Source organism: Castor canadensis, chromosome 8, assembly GCF_047511655.1.
Source record: "Castor canadensis chromosome 8, mCasCan1.hap1v2, whole genome shotgun sequence".
NCBI classification, from domain to species: Eukaryota; Metazoa; Chordata; class Mammalia; order Rodentia; family Castoridae; genus Castor; species Castor canadensis.
Genome location: NC_133393.1, coordinates 110,319,319 through 110,337,592, shown reverse-complemented (window position 1 = coordinate 110,337,592; position 18,274 = coordinate 110,319,319). Strand labels below are relative to the sequence as shown.

General features: G+C 33.6%; 1 protein-coding gene across 5 annotated transcripts in view; it reads right to left on the bottom strand.

Moving 5' to 3' along the window:
• The window catches only part of Cnot2 (CCR4-NOT transcription complex subunit 2), an 87,121-nt gene that overhangs the window by 66,723 nt on the left and 2,124 nt on the right, over positions 1-18,274 (bottom strand). The window lies entirely within an intron of this gene.

Sequence of the window (18,274 nt, the reverse complement as noted above, 5' to 3'; positions counted from 1 at the left end):
AAAAGCCATCAAAATTACTAACATGTAAATATATGAACCACAGCAAAAATATCCAGTATGATACACAGAAAACAAAAAACAAATAATAACTGTCTTATACTCTTAACTCATCTTTCCTCTATTATTTAGGGAAAGCTAGGCTGGCAGGCATACTTTATTGAGATAGAGATTATTAAAGATGAAAAACTCTTCCCTTCCACTCCTTCTTTCTCCAATTACAACTGTGCAGCAGACATCACGCATAAAGAAGAAACCTAAAGTGAGTAAAAATGAAGTGGATAAAAAAGCTCATCCCTTAACCAACCTATTTTTTTTCTCTTAACTCTTCTCTAGTTTGTTTCACAAATATCCACACAACTCAGATTCAGTCATTTAACTACATACTCTTCCCCCACAAAATGTTTATGTATTGAATGATACAGAGGAATGTGAGTTATTTATACAGCTACCTATTCAAGCCATTTATGAGGCTTATTTCTATGCTGTAAAATGAGAATGTATCATATTTTAAGATGATTGATAGATATAAACCCAATTCAATATTCCAATATTGTTTATTCCAGTGAAGAACAAATGCCAACTTCTAATGATGTCTTTGTCCTTCAGGCCTCCAATTTCATGTATATTCCAAAAGAATTCACTTTTTGGCACTAAGCAAAAACAGGCAGACACATTTTCTTAACTTGAACAGTGATAAATAAACCCCAAATGACTAGGCAGTATACATCTCAGGTTTAAAAAACAAAAAATCACTGAAGAAGAGGTGATAAGTCACAACAAATGCTATCTCAGAAATATACATTGAAAGTTCAAAGTTTCAAAGGTAATGTCTACAAAGATTTATAACTGCATTTTTACAAGACAAATATCATCTAAGTTTTAGTAAAATGTTTATCCTAAGGAAGTATTGTATATATCTACTGAATTAATAATGTTGCTAGCCACTAAAATTTATATTCAAATTTGAGAGCAATTATTTAGTATCATATGAAATATACTTTGGGAGGGGGTAATAAAACTAGTAACTCATTCAAGAGTGAATTGGTATTATTAAAATTAACACACACATACATATATAGATTAGCTCTAAAAACAGAATCTGTTAAGAAGGGAAGAAAACATTTTTAAGTAACTAAATAATGCAAAATTAACATTATTAGTTACAATCTTTTCAAAGAATCCATGTAACAAAAACCTATCTTCTGGCTCCTATTTTATGCTTGATCATCACAAAGTGGGAACTAAGTTTAACTCAATTTTAACCATATTTTTTTTTGTGGGACTGCACTTGAACTCAAGATTTCTCACTTGCAAAGCAGGTACTCTACCACTTGAGCCACACCGCCAATCCATTTGCTCTGGTTATTTTGGAGATGGGGGTCTCTGGAACTATTTGTTCCAGTTGGCCTCGATTCTTGATCCTCCAGATCTCAGTCTCCCAAGTAGCTAGGATTACAGGCGTGATCCACAGGTGTCTAGCACTAATTTTGGCCATCTTACATTGTATACATCTGACTGAACTACTTCAAGATGTTTGACTCTATGGCAAAACTATAAATGCTCATTACCAAATTTATATGTACCTTTGGAATTTGGTTTATATCTCAAAAGTAGTTAAGGGAGAATGTTTTCTTAAATCATTAGTGTATTTAGTACCAAAACTGTAATCCTTACCATTTAGCAAAGAATTAAGTTATTTGTTTTGTTTTCATGGTGCGGGGTATTGAACCCAGGGCTTTGTACATGCTAGGCAAGCACTCTACCACTGAGCTACATATCACTAGCCTGGAATTAGGTTACTGAAAATGAAAAAAATTATTAAGTGAATTGGATGTCCAAGAGTAGTTAAGTAAAATACATTTAGCTTCAATTTAATTTTCATGAGTGTCACAAAAAGAAAACAAAGTGATTACATACCCTCTAAACATTGTTTTAATATTAGTTTTATAAGTTTTAAAATAGTACCTGTCTTATTAATGCATTCATGGTGACTGAATTCAATGGATAACAGTTTAAAATTTCAGTCATTACTTATAGAGTAATAATGTTTTACTTCTTAAATATATTATGTTTAAAGTCCACGAAGCATATATGTTCATCAAGAGATATGCTTAAGTTCTAAAATTAAGCAAGGTAATTTTTAATACCCAATGCTGTATACATCTTTAATAACACAACCTAGTTATCCAAAGAGGATAATTAGGAATGAGACTTTATTTTAAATAACACCTTAATAATAAAAATATTTAACACATTTAACAAATTAACATTTATCACCACTATCTTCACTATATTAAGTAAAAATGTTCAGTAACACACTGTATGTTAATCTTCACATTGGAAATAAAACGATACCCGAAAAATAGAGAATGAGTATATGGTGAAAAAAAAAAAAACAAGCAGAACAAACATACTATTTTTCAAGGTTTAAACACTTTTCTCAAAAAGCCTTGCAAATATTAAAGAAGTCAGAAAAGACAACTACATTTTGCAAAGCTACAATGAAATTTTCTACAAGACAGGGATGTCCTCCATAATAGAAGAGACTACTTTTACCCTTCTACCTTAAATAACTATAAAACTAGAGAAAATAAGTAAAAATAATGCTTTTCAAAAACTTAAACTGTCATCTCAGGACACATGTCAACAAGAAGAAGGAATAAATGAAAAGACCTCTATCACTGCTTCCAGCTCATTGTATGAAGTTTTAAGGCTGACAGGGAGAGGAAAGTAGAACCGAATTGGAGCCAGTGTTCTTACTGAGTTAAACAATGGTCTAACAGAGTACCAAGTTAGGGGTACATCAAAGTAACTAGAATTTGCAGACAGAAGCTGCACAAAAAGATCTCCAAAGATCTAGAGAGAGAAATCCTCTTAAGGTTTAAGCTGAGTAATGATTTGTGAATGCATGTGAAAAAAAATATTGAGTCTACTGAAAAAGACTTTGAAGAAGTCAAAACAATCCTCAAGCTCATATTCAGATCAACAAGACCAGAAGGGCCTCTCGACATGGTGTATCAAGTTATAGTTCAGAAGGTAATGAATGCCTTAGCAATCAAATCAAGTTTTGAACTAAAAGAGTTTCTGGGTTAGCACTAACAAGCTTAAAACCAAGTTCCGAAAATATCAAACTGATTCTAAGTAACATATCCGTACCTCAAAATTAAGTCCACAACATATAAAATAACACAACACACTCTAGCAAAAAATAACACAAAATTAAACGTCTGGTACTTAATCAAAAAGCAAGAAAACAGCTAGGCACTGTGGTGGTGCATGCCCGTATCCCAGCCACTGGGAAGAAAGAGAACGGGAGGATGGACTTTTAATGCCAGTGAGAGCAAAAAGTCAGGGAGATTCCATCTCAACCAATAAAAAGCTGGAAGTGGTAATGAGCTCCAGTAATCCCAGCTGTGCAGGAGGTGTAACTAGGAGGATCAAAGTCCAGGACAGTCCAGGCAAACACCAAGGCTCTACCCCAAAAAATAACTAAAAAGCAGGAAATATAACCCATAACAAGGAAAAATACAAATGGAAATAAATCCAGTCATGATACAAATAGAAGAATAGTAATAGTAATACAAAGGCAAGAATAGTAAAAGAAGTACCATAAATGTATGCGAGACATTCGAAGACACAGAATGAACAGGACAATAATGCAAGGTATGTTAGTTACCTTTCTGTCTTTGTAACCATATACCTGACAGAACAACTTAAGGAAAGAAAGATATTTTAGGTCATGGTTTCAGAGGTTTCAGTTCATCATGGAAAGGAGGGTGGTGAAGCAGAGTGGTTCAATTCATGGAGCCAAGAAACAAAGACAGGAAGGGGCCAGGGCAAAATATTACCTTCAAAGACAGCACCCTCTTCCTTCCCCCAATGACCTACTTCCTCCAACCAGGCCCTATCTTCCAATTTCTACCATCTCCCAATAACCTAGTCAAAAACCTGAATCCATTAATGGATTAAGCGATTAATTAGCTTAGAGTCTTCTTGATCTAATCCTCTCTGGAAAGGCCATCACATACACATCCAGGTGTGCTTTACTAATCTCCATGGCATCTCAATCCAATCAAGTTGACAATCAAGATAAGCCACCACACACAATATACAAAAGACCCAAAATGGCACCAAAAGGAATTTCTTTATGGTCACTGATGGTAATTATATGGCATGTAATAAAAAACCAGAAAATGATAAGGATTAACACAAATGTAAAGGTATACAAAAACTGGTGAAATCAGAGTTAGCCTAATTATATTGTGACAATTTCTGGTTTCAGTAATGCACTATAATTATGTGCAATAACCCCTTTGAAGAAAGTGAGGTTATAATCATATAGAACATCTCTATGAGTTTATAATTACTTGAAAATTCTAAGTTTTTTCGAAAGGCTCAGATTGATCTTCTAGAGATAAAAATTCAACTCTAAAGAAAAATATAATTAGATAGAATTAACAGCAGATTCAATGCAACAAAAGAAAAGTTGAATGAACTTGAAGACACAGAAGAAAATAATCCAAAATTAAACTCAGTGAGAAATGAAACAAGGAAAAACAAAACAAAACTATGGGGCAGTTAGCTATGAACTGTGCAACAATATTAAGCAAAGCAATGAACTATGAGACCTTACCAAGGGACCTAAATATAATGTAAATACTGTCCCAGGAAGATTGGGAAAGATAAAAAACAGCAATCATATTTTTTTCTAATTTGATGAGAACTATAAACTCACAAATTCAAGTTCAATAACCTCAAAGGGGAGTAACAAAATTATCCTAACATTTCAGAGCAAAATTGCTGGAGAACAGTGTTAAAAAGGAGAATCTTAAAGGCAGGCATGAGTGGTCATCAGAAACAATGCAAATCTGGGGAAAGTGGACCAACATTTTTAAAGTACACAGACCAAGCCAAAAATAATCATCAAAGAATTCTAAAAACCAACTAAAATATCTTTCAGAAATGAGGATAAGCTGGGTATGGTGGTACATGCCTATAAAACCCACACTAAGCTGAAATAGGAAGATCATGAGTTTGGGCTACATAGAGACTCTTGTTTCAAAATGAAAAACAACAAAAAAGAAGGTCAGTATAGCCACTTTAGAAGAGAGCCTGCCAGTACAAAGTTAAAAACAGTTTTACCATGTAACTCAGTAACTGTGTCCCTTAAATAGTAAACTGAAAACTTATTTTTCACATCAAAACTAGTACATGAATGTTCATACCAATGCGGATATCCTTTAATAGGTGAATGAATAAACAGAGCATCTGTATGACAGAACACTATTCGACAAGAAGAAGGAACAAAATGGCTAGATGTGGTGGCTCAAACCTAAACCCTAGCTACCTGGGAGGCAGCACCCTCTTCCTTCCCCCAATGACCTACTTCCTCCAACCAGGCCCTATCTTCCAATTTCTACCATCTCCCAATAACCTAGTCAAAAACCTGAATCCATTAATGGATTAAGCGATTAATTAGCTTAGAGTCTTCTTGATCTAATCCTCTCTGGAAAGGCCATCACATACACATCCAGGTGTGCTTTACTAATCTCCATGGCATCTCAATCCAATCAAGTTGACAATCAAGATAAGCCACCACACACAATATACAAAAGACCCAAAATGGCACCAAAAGGAATTTCTTTATGGTCACTGATGGTAATTATATGGCATGTAATAAAAAACCAGAAAATGATAAGGATTAACACAAATGTAAAGGTATACAAAAACTGGTGAAATTTGCATGGGATTCAACTTATATATGAACTTTCAAATGTAATACATACTCATTTTTATAATCACCTAATGGCATTATCTCTTGCTTCACAATTTAAGAGTTATTTCTAGAGATAGTTTTTTTCACTTCATAATGGTATGAAAACGATATACATTCATAATACCATGTTTCAAATTCCAAATTTTGATCTTTTCCTGGGCTAGCAATATGCAGAATAATCTCTCATGACGCTGGGCAGCAACAGCAGGGAGGCATGGATCCCAGTCACCATATGATCACAAGGGTAAACAACTGACACTCTACAGAGTACTGTGCTCTTAAACTATGATATTCAATAGGTTAAGTGTATTAAATAGATTTTCAACTTATGTTTATTGGTAAATAACACCACTGGAACTTGAGGAGTATCTATACTACTATCAAGTAGAACCTTCATTCAACAGTAAAATGGAAAGAACACAAGTTAACTATGCATAAAAATTGTAAAGAGTATATACATATATATAGCTAGTCTTTATGGTGAATTAGCAAAGTCTTTCCTCTTTTTCTGTGCCCATCTACAATTCTCTTCCTTTCCCACTGAACTTTAATCACATGAACTTCCTTACAACTTTTCAGTGAGCCAGTGGCTCCCGCCTACAATCCTAGCTACTTTGGAAGGCTGAGATCAGGAGGATTGTGCTTTGAGGCCAGCCAGGACAAAAAGTTCAGGAGACTCCATCTCAACCAATGGCGGGGAGCTGTGGCACACATTTGTCATCCCAGCTACAGCAGAGACTGAGATTGAGAGGACTGCAACTCCAGGCCAGCCTAGGCCAAAAAAAAAAGAATGCTCCTCTGAGGACTGGGGCCATGGCTCAAGTAGTAGAGTGCCTACCTATCAAATACACGGCACTGAGTTCAAACCCAGGTTTCAGGGGGAAAAAAAAAGAAACAAATTTCACATTGGGGTGAGTCTAAGATATATTGTAAGCACATATGCAAATGTTGCAATTAATCCACATGTACAACTATTACATGCTAGTAAGTTAAAAAAAAAAATACTCCGGCAAGTTATTTATTGTTTGTTGTTGTCTCTTTGTGAACCTCTTTCCTCCAGTTATACACAATATTGCTCCTTCACCATGGGGCTCATCCATTTACCTTCTGGGAAAGGACTTCTCTGACCAGCCTATTCCAATTTGTCACACCCACAAATAAATAAATGTGTTCCCTATATATACTCCATACTTCTTAGTTTATTTTTCTCCATATCCTTTCCACCATCCGCATTCTATAATGTTTTACTTTCTTTTCTTTTTGTATGTTGTTATAATACCTTAGGAGTTTAAAAGCAAATCATTGCCACATGAATGAACAAATCAGTAACATAAAGTATCTGACACAGTAGCTAAAAGTTACTTGCCTGTGCCTACAAAGCAAACCACTAATTCTCCAATGCATCTATAGATATGAAAGTAAATTTGAAGCCCTCCAAACAACATAAGCTTAATAATGAGAACAGAATCTGATTTTAGCTCTTAGCATCTTCACTAATTTTAGTTGAGAGATGATATAATTAATTAAATTACACAAAAATTATCTTTAAACTTCTACATTGTTAAAGTCTATCCGGTTCAAACCATTTGGTGATCAATCTTGGGACACTACTTCTGTATACTAACTTTACCTTATATTTCCTTATATTTGTGATATTAAATATAATACACTGCCCCCCTCCCCGGAACCATGGAATGATGAGTGACAGGGGTCCAGATAAGATCATAACCCATTATTATTATTAGTCTTACTCTACCTTTAGTCTTTTTTTTTTTTTTGCCACAACAAGGTTTGAACTCAAGGCCTCATGGTTGCTTGCTAGGCAAGCCCTCTGCTACTTGAGTCATGCCCCAGCCCGACCTTTAATCTTATGTGTGTGAGTGAAGAACGTAAACAGAAAATGCCTATAAAGATTATTTTAAAAAAGGTTATACACACAAAAGATTATTCAGGTGGGATGCTGGTGGCTCACTCCTATAATCCTAGCTACGTAGGAGGCTGAGATCAGGAGGATTGTGGTTTAAGGCCAGCCCAGGCAACTAGTTTTCAAGACTCCATCTCCAAAAATAACCAGAGCAAAATGGGCTACAGGTATGACTCAAGTGGTAGGTAGAGCCCCTGCTTTGCAAGCATGAAGCCCTAAGTTCAAACCCCCAGTCTCACCAAAAAAAAAAAAAAATTCACTATTAAAGAAAAAAATTTTCAGTACAAATTTTTAAATTATCACTTTATACCTTTAAAATTAACATCTTTTTATACAACCACATTCAGTATCATTGACAATGAAGTGAAAAGCAGACAGTCAGTATGAATGTAAATTGGCATAGCTTTGATGTAAGTTAAAAAAAAAGCAAGAAAATATTAAAAGCTTTGGGAAATAACCTTTCATACATTCCATCAATACTTGTTTGTCAGGCCCTCATGAGCTTTCAAATATACATTGGTAAACAAGATGACTTGGGGCTGGGAATGCAGCTCACAGGTAGAGAACTTGTCTAGCATTTTTAAGGCTCTGGATTTGATCTCCCAGTACTGCAAGAAGAAGAAAAACAAAACAAAACAGAACAAAAGACTGACTTGGCCTCTACTTATGATCCAGTGGTAGAATGAAGGCAAAACTTAAAAAGTAATGGCTAATTACAATACAGGTCCAAAATCTGAAATTTCTCTGAAATCCATCACTTTTTGAATGGCTGCACAACATTCAAAAAGGGTCAGATTTTGCACCATTTTGGACTTCAGATTTCTCAAATTAGGGATTCTCACTGACAAAGTCTATGCAAATAATTCCAAAATACAAAAAACATCAAAATCTTCTCAAGCACTTCTCTGCTCCTCAGCATTTCACACAGGGGCTACTCGTTCAACCTATAGATGCTGCAGGAAAAGGAATCTACCTAAGGAAAGGTTAGTCGGGGAAAGCCTTCTCTTCATATATACCCATATGCTATAGGCTATGCTAAATGCTATACATGTGTTGTCATGTACTCCTGCTAACCTATGAAGCAAGGATCATCAAAGACTGAAAAGTAATTTGACCAAGGACACAATGAATTAAGCACTTTTCAATTACTTAATCCAAAGTTACAATGAAATTATACTATAGGAATGTTTTCTGAAGAACTATTCAAAGGCGCAAACAAAAATTCAGCTGTATGTTCATCAGAGTGCTATTTATAAATGTAAAAATAAAAATAAAATAAAATGTTCAACAGGAAGAAACCACTAAATCAGTTATGCTTTCATCATTAAGAATCCTGTTTGGGGGCTACAAGGCATGAAGCCTTGAGTTCAAACCCCAATACCACCAAAAAAAGCAACAACAACAGAAATGAATCCTATTTTGAGTAAATATTGTATGTCACAGGAAAATGCTCATAATGCTTTTTTTTTAAATTAAAGTTACAAGTCAGTGGGTATATCACAATTTCTCCATTACACAAATGGAAATAGTAGCTATCTCTAGGGAGCTTTTCTTCCCTCTTATTAAAATACTTTCCTTCATTTTCTAAACTGTCCATATCACTGTGCATTACTTTAGTAATTAGGGAGAAAAAATAAGAGGGATTATAGAGCTTACACTCACACACACACACACACACAGAGACAGAGAGAGAGAGATAAATGACAAATAATGGTTGCTCCAGTTAACAGTTCTCTAGATTGCAGCTTAGAAGTAACTTTTATTTTCTTCTTTTCTTAATCTTTACTTTCTATCTTCTCTGAAATAGCCATGCCATTATTATTACTTTTTACCATATTTACATCACATAAAAAATTTAAAACTGCCAGGCACAGTGGTGGACATGTGCACTTGGGAGGCTGAAGCAAGACAATTATGAGATCAAGGCCAGCCTGGGTAACAGTAGTGACTTTGAGGACAGCCTGAACTATGTAACAAGACCCTGTCTCAAAAATCAAAAAACCAAGAAATGAAAAATAAAACCAGTATCTACCAGTATTGCCTCTACACTACATCTCTGAGAATCTTATACTGTAATAGATAAGCTACAATGTTCACTTCTTAAATGTCTCACCTCAGAATTCCCTAAGCTGAAGATTCCTAAGTATATAAAAACTTCTTAAAAAATCAATTTGAGTAAGACTTTAGAAATAAAAGATGAACCAGAAATAAAGATAAACCATTTTGAAACTGTATTAAAGCTGAAAATATGTTTCTGTCATGTCTCAACAGACAATACTTGTCCAAGTCTGATGTATATAATTAAATATAAAAGCCCTATTAACATTATATTTTGAGATTGTAGACTATTCTGAAGAATGAATTCTGTAGCCACTTCTAGTTAATTCCCACCAATGAAACAAAAGGCCTTTAAAAACTGTTCTAAAATGTGCTAAATAATCTTTCTCTTAGAATAATAAACACAAGGGACATTCTAAATGATGCCTGAGCACACTTCTGTGCCTGACAATCATTAAAACTATCAAAATTATAAAGGGGTAGATCCAGAATCTGTAGGTTTCTGGATCTTATAAACACATGTGTTTTATAAGTATATTTTATATGTTTTTTATAAGTATATTTTACAAATATACATGTGTTTTTACAAATTTACATGTATTTTATTGAGTATATTTTACAAATAAGTTTTAAGTGAATTCACTTCACGTATTCATTTATTTTTTTATTTAACTTTGGTGGGGCTGGAGTTTGAACTCAGGCCTTGCAAGCTCTCTGCCATTTGAGCCACACCTCCAACCCTTTTTGCTTTAGGTTTCTTTTCTTTTCTTTTTAACTTTAAAGACAGGGTTTAGCATTTTTGTCCAGGACAAGCCTAGACCTCCTACCTATGGACTGAGAGCTCCCATGTCTGGCTTATTGTTGAACTGAGGTCTCCCTAACTTTTTGTTTGGGCTAGCCTAGAACCCATCCTCCAAATCTCCACCTCCTGCATAGCTAAGGTTACAGAGAGAAGCCACTGTGTCTGGCCTTGCTTATTTTTTAATTATTTGCCTTAGTTAGTATGGCAAAAAATGGGAGAAACAACCAATCTATAAAGATCTGAGACAGCAGAATTCCAGATTTTGGAGTATTTCTTAGAAGAATTTTACTTGAAAGCAGCTTTTCAAACTATTATAAGATTAAATAAGCAGCAAACCTAATAGGCATGTTAACAAATGACTTGATTTTACCAGGATGAAAGTAAAAGCAATGCTTTTTTCTTTAATACACAACAATCACTTTCCAGATTCATTACTTGGAGATTCACTTTCCTTACTTTGCTACTGCAGCTATTTAGTACTATCCTGCTTTCCTTATATGGTACTCTTACTGCTTCAAAAGGCTCAATACCCAAGAGACCTTACAAATTTAAGGGAAAAGAAAAAAAACGGTAAGTTATTCATATATGCTACATACACAAGACAAAATAATTTCAAACTATTGCACTGAGATTCTCAAAGCTGTAATCACAAATTACAAATGAATTTCAAAAAAAGCAAGATATTTACAAAAATGTTTAGCTAGCCACAATAAATACACAAATACAGCTACAAAAAAATGAGAATAATCCAAAGAATATCCATAATCTTCATATTTCCTTACTAAAGGAAGGAAAATGAGCCAGACTTACTGCTATATATACTTACAAACAGAAAGTATCAGGACCTCAGGCAAAAGTATCTAAGCACTGTGTTAAATATCTTCTTAGTGAACATAGAATGACTTTTGGCCACTCCAACCATCTCTCAACTCCCCTCTCTTCAAGTCCAGTAAGCCAGATATTTAATTAAATAAAAATGTATAAACAACAAAGCCGTACATGAACATAGCAACATCACAACAAGATAAAATGAATGGTGAACAGATCAATCACACATCTTTAAAAAAGCCACTTGTTTCTTTACAACTTATAATCAGGAATCATTATCATAATACTTTCAACATGTTTTACAGTTAACCAAATTCTTTTGCTTTCATTATCTTAACTGTCATCGGCAATAGTAGGAGGCATAAATTATTTTTAAAAACTTGAGGCTTTTCAGTACTAATTGATTTGCTCCAGCATACAGCTAGTAAATTAAGAACCCAAACTAGAATCCATCTTCTGACTCTAAAGCGTGGAATCTTTTCAAATTAATATATTATTTCTGTATTAAAGATATGCATATATTCTAAAGTAAATAAGTGGGCTGATTCTCTAACCTTTCAAAAATAAATGACAGATGTTATATTAAGTATTTCCTCCGAACTTCCAGAATTCTGGAAATATTTGCTCAGCATAAAGGAAAACAGATAGGAACCAAGACTGTTAGGAGCCTACTGTCTGGAGTTTTAGAGGATCCAATTTAACCCACCAAATACACCTAAGAAAAGAATATTTTACTCATTTTAAGAAAACGAAAACTCAGGCATAGAGAAGAAAATTGCTAACAGTAACTCCAGATTTCTCAGGCTGTAAATGGTGGACAAAGGTCTGTTTGACTCCAAACCCATTAGGTTTATCCAAATTAACAAACAAATTATTAAATATTTACTATATACCCTCACTGTGTCGAGTGCTGCAGATAGCACAAAGCTAAGACTTATGTTACTCCAAATCCTACACAAAATACTTCACATAATGTCATCTAAACCAAATTCTTGGTAGGAAAAACATGTCTGGACTCTAAGACCAAGACTGTACTCTTGTTTACACTTACAAATTTGACACAAAAAGAGCATAGTACACCCTGCAATAAATTGTTGCTAGCTCTCACTTGCCTGAGAAGCTTATCTTTAAGGTAACAAGTCCCTTCAAAAACAAAAACCACAACCCAAATTAAAATAAAAACAAAACACAAGAACCTTTAATCCTGTCAACTCTATGAGTAACTTGTCATTTATCTTCATTTTTTTTTCAAATGAGAAACGTGAAGTTTAGGGAAGGTAAGTCACATAGCTAATTAAGGAGTAAAATGGTGATTCTAATTCAGGATGACTAGTTCTTCCTCATTTAAAAAAAAAAAAAGATAAGAAAAGAGAAAAAGAAACATTAATAAAACTTGATCAGTGGCTCCAAATAACCAATGTTAAACATACCATATGGTTGCTACTTTATTCCTTCAACTAACTCAATGAGAACCCAAAATTCCAAGAACTATGGATTACCTTGCCATTCTTCAAACCTAGAGTCTTCTTCCCAGGCAAATGCAATGCTGCTTCCCTTCCCTCCCCCACATAGTGAACTAGTTCACAAGTTATCACCTCCCTAAACCAACTCATTAACTCCTTCAATAAGGTTATTCTACCCTAGTAAACAATTTCGACATGTACCACAAAATGTTAAAACTTGAGAAATTATTTAGTGTTTAAATATAATAGCGTACAGCGCATAGTAACATTTATTGACCTGTATAAGGAAATCTGATTAAAGAAAACCATTACTAATTTCTAAGGAAAATCTGTCTAAAAAGTAAGACTAAAAATCTGTAAAGATTTTCATTATTCTAATAAAACACATATCAAGGAAAGTTTTGCGTGTGTTCTCCTAAGTAACTTTCTACTAATACAGACCTCCAAAATTCTGTCAGATCTAAAAACATTAAAAAAAAAAGTACTCAACACACAAAAAAATTCTCTTAAGAAAAAATAATCCCTCCTCCTAATAGCTCCTGACAAAATTTACAGAAGACTACAGAGTGTACAATATGTTTAGAAGGATTATGTCTTAAATCACTCTTCCCATTAGTTTAGCCCATTTATGCAGAAAACAGTAAGTATATGTTTATAAAAGTTTATTGCTATTTGCAAACATGTTAAACTTGATCCTACCTCAGGCCTATTTCTTCCTTCTAGAAAACTTCTCGTTTTTCAGTTTCTGCTGTAATGATACCACCACAGGTCTTCTCTAAGCACACCATTTAAAATAATCTCTTTTCCACACTGGGCAAATGCTAAACCCTTATTCCCCCTTTATTTTCTTCATCCACTGTATACATAACTATCTGAAATTCTATTTACTTGTTTATTATCTGTCTTCTTTTCCAGAATGATGAAAGTAGAAACATTGATCATCCAATATCCAGCACCTGATAACAATGTCTAACAGAGAATAAACACTCAAATTACTAAAAGATTTAGTTGAAAACATCTACAGTGTTAACATTCAGCCCATAGATCCTAAAATTTAAATTTAAACAATTTCTACCCAAGTACTACTAAAACAACAAATTTTGTGAATTTTGCATGAGAGAGAAGAAAAAGTCTTAGCTCCTTAAAAACAAAGTAGAGTTGGAGGTGACTTTAGACATCATCATGTCCAGTGATTTTCTAATTATGCCCTGAAACACCTTGAGTGTTTCGCAAATTTGTGCCTCCCATATCCCAAAACATTGGATTACAACTGTTTCACACACAAATATCTATTTACAAGGGTGTGATTCACATACACACAAAAGTGCATTATATGTCAAATTTAAAAACACTCTGGAGACTGCTAACTCAGCTGCCAGGTTAACTGGTTTTGCTGCAGACCTCAAAGTTTGGCCTAAAACTTTGAATTTTATGTCTAAAACTTCTCGTAAGTGTACACAGATTAGAGAGGGTATAACTCATTATTTTTTTCTAATTTCATACCAGACATACTCACTCATACAAAAATCATAAAAACTACATCCTAAAAGTAATACTTTGTGCAATACTAAATCAACTATCTGCTCAGCACATGATCTCCCTAAGGAAATGTACAATAAAAAAATGGTAAAAATATGTCATCAATATGGTATTACCTATTCTTATTTTAAGACAGTATTCTTACAAGTTCCTAGTTTTTCTCAATGAATGTTTATAATTTTTTAAACCATGGGTAGTTGTTGAATATTGTCAGGTAGTCCAGCTTGAAACAAAAATTTCCTACTGCTACTTCTCTTTCAAACTTCCCTATTATAAATACCCTGAATCTGCAAGATGAAAAAAGCAAACCTTCCACTTGTACCTTGATAATTCATGATTTTTTTCTACGGAGTAGTACTAAAATAAATGAGAAATTGCACTGAGTCCAGTCTTATGATGAAAATGGCCTTCATAATTCCCAATCTCTAATTTTCAAGCTAATCAAGGCAGCCTTATTTTTTCTATTTATTGTTCTGTCTTTATAAATATTAATGTTAAAAGTTAAACTTACTTTAAACGTTAACATAAAAATGACAACAGTGTGAAGTTGAAATAATGAATATGAAAGTACTTTGCAAACTGCAAAGCATTATCAAATACTACTCAGAAAGACCAAAAGAATCAGGTCTTCTGAATAGCATGGTAAGCTTAAAGAACATTTTACAGACCTATGAAACATTCTTACAAGCAAAAACTAATTATAAAATGTGTATACAAAATAAGGATTATGATTTACAATGTAAAAATGTAACACAAAAGTACATTCCTGCCAGATATGACACAAAATCAAATGTTCCTCTCCCAAACACATTGTATAACATAATTAGTCATTACATTTTATCCAGATGCTCATACACAATGGAGTAATGTTTCTGCATCTGTATTAGTATGTTTGAGGAAAAAAGGAACTCTATCACTGCTACCTAAATCGCCAAGACACATACTTTTCTCTTGTAAGTCAAAAATTAGCATCTCTACTAAATACAATTCTGGGAGTCATTTACCCTGTTTTGATTTCTATATCTCTAATATGGATAAAAAAATCGGTTTATTATCTCTTATCAAACCCTAAAAGGACAGATATTTCTCAAACTTAGGATTTTTTTTCAGATTTTAGGAAGGTAACTATGTATCATATATGACATCATATCTATTCCCAGTGGTCTAGGAAGCACCTGTAATCAAGCAAATTAACATTTCTACATTCAAATATTAGAAAATTTGGGTAAGAGATAATGAGGGTGAGAAGAATAATTTCAGTTGAAATTTGCCACCATGTATTTAAAAAAAAAAAAAAAAGATCAGCTTTTCAGAGCTTTTTGGATTTTGGACCTCTAAAAATACAATAAACCACCTCACCTAATTTTCATTAAGAACAATGGTACTCAAATTAGAGAGCACCTACTTTGTAGGAAGCACTGGGCCAGGCATTAGGAGGAAAAAGATCAGGGAGAGGACTAGAATCTAACTTGGAAAAGCCCAAAATCTAATATGACCTCATAGTTAAGTAGCAGTAAATACCATTGCCTTACCTTATAAATACAAACTGTCTCCTTCAACTTATGATTGTAGCCAAAGTACAGCAAGAAATGCAGATCTAAACACTCTTTCAAAAGCAAAATAGGGTATCACTCTGTTACTAATAATCTTCCCTTAGTTCCATACTGACTTCACACACAATTCTAAAAGAAGCTAGTTACCTATTTTCCCCATAGACAATTATGAAGTAAAACTCTAAGAAGGGGTTCAAGGAAGTGAAGGAACACAAGATATCCTTCTCCCCACTTTATTGCTTCTGATTTGTGGACTGAGAAACGGAACATTGACAGTATTGCCAAATAACAATCTAGTAACAGTTCTGTTTAAGGATTACCTATTGAGAACCTACTAAATAATATGCACTATAGGAGGCACTAGATATGTGCCTTCTAGAAACAAACAAGGCAGAGCCCTCTCAGGTCCTCAGTTCAATGAAGATCACTGTGAAAGGTAGAGGTGGACAATAAATTGCAATACAGTGTAATAAGGAAAGTTTGAAGAATAAAAACCATTACAGCAGGATTTGGGGAGTCAAGAAAGGTTTCGTGGAGAAAATGACATTAGAGAAGAGTCCCAAATTGAAGTTTATTAGACAACAGAAGGGTGATAAACACTTAAAATATCCCTCTTCCCCAACAAGGACATACATGCAAACACATGCACATGAATGAAAAGGAAAATATTCAGGGTAAGTGCAGATATGTACAAAATGGTTAATTAAGTCTAAATGGACATACCCTGAATCTAAGCATACACAAAACATTAATGTGTCCAGAAAAGAAAAATATTCCTTTTATTCTAGATATTCACTGTCCTGCATTTCCACATTGTATAAGCCATGAATTCTTATCAAAAAAACAAAACCCATAAACCATTTTGTTATTTCATAATGCAGCACCCACCCCAAAGTGATATGCTAAAAGATTTACATCAGTATTTCAGAGAACAAGCTGTCAAAAAAACACTAAGAATTCTATTTCTTGGCCATCGCTACTAGTATATAAATGAAGAAGCTGTACAAGCATGAATTGTCATTAAATGTTGAATTTTAAAGTAGAAATCAAAGAATGGAAAAACAGAAAAACTGAAGAAACAAGAAAATAAAATATTGCTTAAATTGAAAAGGGTTCAATTAATAGAGTGAAGATAAAAATTATAAAATAAATGTAGAAACTTAAATCCTTAATTTCCTTTCTACTTCAAAGGCAAACTTTCTATAGCCATTATCGATTTCAGCACAGATTTTCTCAAAATAGCTAGTGGTATTCACAATGAAATTCAATTCCTTTATGTATCTCAGGTAGAAATCATCCTTGGTCAGGGAGAATTGTCAGTCACCTGAATCAACAGCCAGAATGACTCTTTATTATAACACTAGATCCCTTGATCAATATTGTATTCAATTCCATTTAAACATTACAGTATAACTCAGATTAACTCTGCACTAAAACTGCCCTACCTGTTGCCTTGGTTTCTTTTGCTGCTTTGTGTTACAAAATCCACTACAGGTTCAGATAACAAAATCATAAGTATTTAGTAGTAGCTTTTCCTAACACTATCACTATTCACATAAGTTTTCTCTAAGCCCTATTCAAGCAAGCAGAAGGGACTTACAGTTTGCTGTAAATATGTGGTAATAACAGAATGAAATTTCTACAGTTATAAAATTTTAATTGATAACGCTATTATCATTTAACATCACTTTTAAAGAGCAAAATATTGCAAACTAGTTTTTCCTAGTTTATTAGTGTCTACTTGTTATTTCCTATGTACGTATGCACACATTTTTTGTGTCTGTACATTTTCAGAAAATCCTATGAAGCACATTTGTTACTAAAAAGGAAAAAACTCTAACTTCCCATGGAGTGTGAAAAATTCCAAATATCCTTTAGAAGTATAGGTACTTTTAGTATCAGCATCTACTAAAGCAATACAAACAAGAACTAAATTGAAGCACTTTCAATGAAATCTTAAGTATTTTACTTTTCAGCAAAGAGAATTTTCAGGTTTAACTGTACAGCACCTCTGAAAAATAATATATATTTATACATGTATGTGTGTGTATATATATATATATATATATATATATATATATATACATATAAACATGACAAAAATTTAGGGAGATATATCAGAGTTATATTTTATCTTCAAGATCAGGTACTTCTCAGATAACGGGGGAACAAAACACTCACATCCGTGAATTTTGCCCTCATTTTCCCACTATATAAATTTAAAGAGTTATAGAAACTGAAAAATTTTAAAGGCTGTGTTTATTCGTTGTTTAGACCAGCAGGCAATTCTTTCTCTAACATCAGATTAAGTTGCAGATTTCGCTACACTGT